The sequence below is a fragment of the Arachis stenosperma genome, chromosome 10 (assembly GCF_014773155.1).
Source record: "Arachis stenosperma cultivar V10309 chromosome 10, arast.V10309.gnm1.PFL2, whole genome shotgun sequence".
In the NCBI taxonomy this organism is placed as follows: domain Eukaryota; kingdom Viridiplantae; phylum Streptophyta; class Magnoliopsida; order Fabales; family Fabaceae; genus Arachis; species Arachis stenosperma.
In genome coordinates, this window is record NC_080386.1 from 32,958,892 (window position 1) to 32,960,625 (window position 1,734).

Sequence of the window (1,734 nt, forward strand, 5' to 3'; positions counted from 1 at the left end):
CAGCCAGGGTACCTGGTTGGGCGTTTAACGCCCAAAAAGGGTGCATTTTGGGCGTTAAACTCCAGAATGGATACCATTCTGGGCGTTTAACGCCAGGATGGTGCTAAGGGGAAGATTTTGTTTTTCAAATCAAATTTTTTTGCAAGTTTTCAAAGTTTTTCAAAACCAAATCTTTTTCAAATCATATCTTTTCAATCGAATGTTTTCAAAATTAATTTCTTTCCTTTTTCAAAGATACTTACTAACAATTAATGATTTAATTGAACATTTTTTGCCTTTTCTGTTGAGGAAGGTTTTATGTTTGAATCATATCTTTTCTTGTTAGGCAAGTCATTAATTTTTAAAATCAAATCTTTTCAAAATTGTTTTCAAATCAAATCTTTTTAAAATTGTTTTCAAATCATATCTTCTCAATCACATCTTTTTAAAAGCATAACTTTTCAATCATATCTTCTCAATCACAGCTTTTTCAAAATAAGTTCTCAATCAAATCTTTTTAACTTCTAATTTCAAATCCTTTTTCAAAAATCACTTGATTTCTTTTCCACTTTTATTTTCGAAAATCAATTAATGTTTTTCAAAAATGTTTTCAAAATATTTTAATTAATTTTCGAAAAATTACTTCCCTCCTTCTCACATCTTTCTATTTATGGAGTACTACTCCTTCTCAATGCACAATTCGAACCTTATCTAAGTAAAGTTCGAATTCTTCTTCTCCTTCTTCTTTCTATTTCTCTTTTCCTCTGACACCTCAAGGAATCTCTATACTGTGACATAGAGGAGTCCACATTTTCTTGTTCTCTTCTCTTTCATATGAGTAGGAGCAGAGACAAAGGCATTTTAGTTGAAGCTGACCCTGAACCCGAAAGGACCTTGAAGAGAAAGCTAAGAGAAGCCAAAGCACAACTCTCTTTAGAGGACCTGACCGAATTCTTCAAAGAAGAAGAAGACATGGCAGCCGAAAATAACAATAATGCAAACAATGCAAGGAAGGTGCTGGGTGACTTTACTGCACCTACTCCTGATTTCTATGGGAGAAGCATCTCTATCCCTGCCATTGGAGCAAACAACTTTGAGCTTAAACCTCAATTAGTTTCTCTAATGCAACAGAATTGCAAGTTCCATGGACTTCCAATGGAAGATCCTCATCAGTTCTTAGCTAAATTCTTGCAAATCTGTGACACAGTCAAGACTAATGGGGTAGACCCTGAGGTCTATAGACTGATGCTATTCCCTTTTGCTGTAAGAGACAGAGCTAGAATATGGTTGGACTCTCAACCTAAAGAAAGCCTGGACTCTTGGGAAAAGCTAGTCAATGCCTTCTTGGCAAAGTTCTTTCCACCACAAAGATGGAGTAAGCTTAGAGTGGAAGTCCAAACCTTCAGACAGAAGGATGGAGAATCCCTCTATGAAGCTTGGGAAAGATACAAACAATTGATCAGAAGATGTCCTTCTGACATGCTTTCTGAATGGAGCATCATAGGTATTTTCTATGATGGTCTCTCTGAACTGTCCAAGATGTCGTTGGATAGCTCTGCTGGAGGATCTCTTCATCTGAAGAAGACGCCTACAGAAGCTCAAGAGCTCATTGAAATGGTTGCAAATAACCAATTCATGTACACTTCTGAAAGGAATCCTGTGAACAATGGGACTAGTCAGAAGAAAGGAGTTCTTGAGATTGACACTCTGAACGCCATTTTGGCTCAGAATAAAATATTGACTCAACAAGTCAAT

At 36.2% G+C, this 1,734-nt stretch overlaps 1 non-coding gene across 1 annotated transcript; it reads right to left on the reverse strand.

The window, feature by feature from the left end:
- Window positions 1-1,356: 1,356 nt before the first annotated feature.
- LOC130958271 (small nucleolar RNA R71) lies at window positions 1,357-1,464 on the reverse strand. The gene has a single exon (XR_009077403.1). It is a non-coding gene; the product is annotated as a small nucleolar RNA R71 (small nucleolar RNA).
- Window positions 1,465-1,734: the final 270 nt, after the last annotated feature.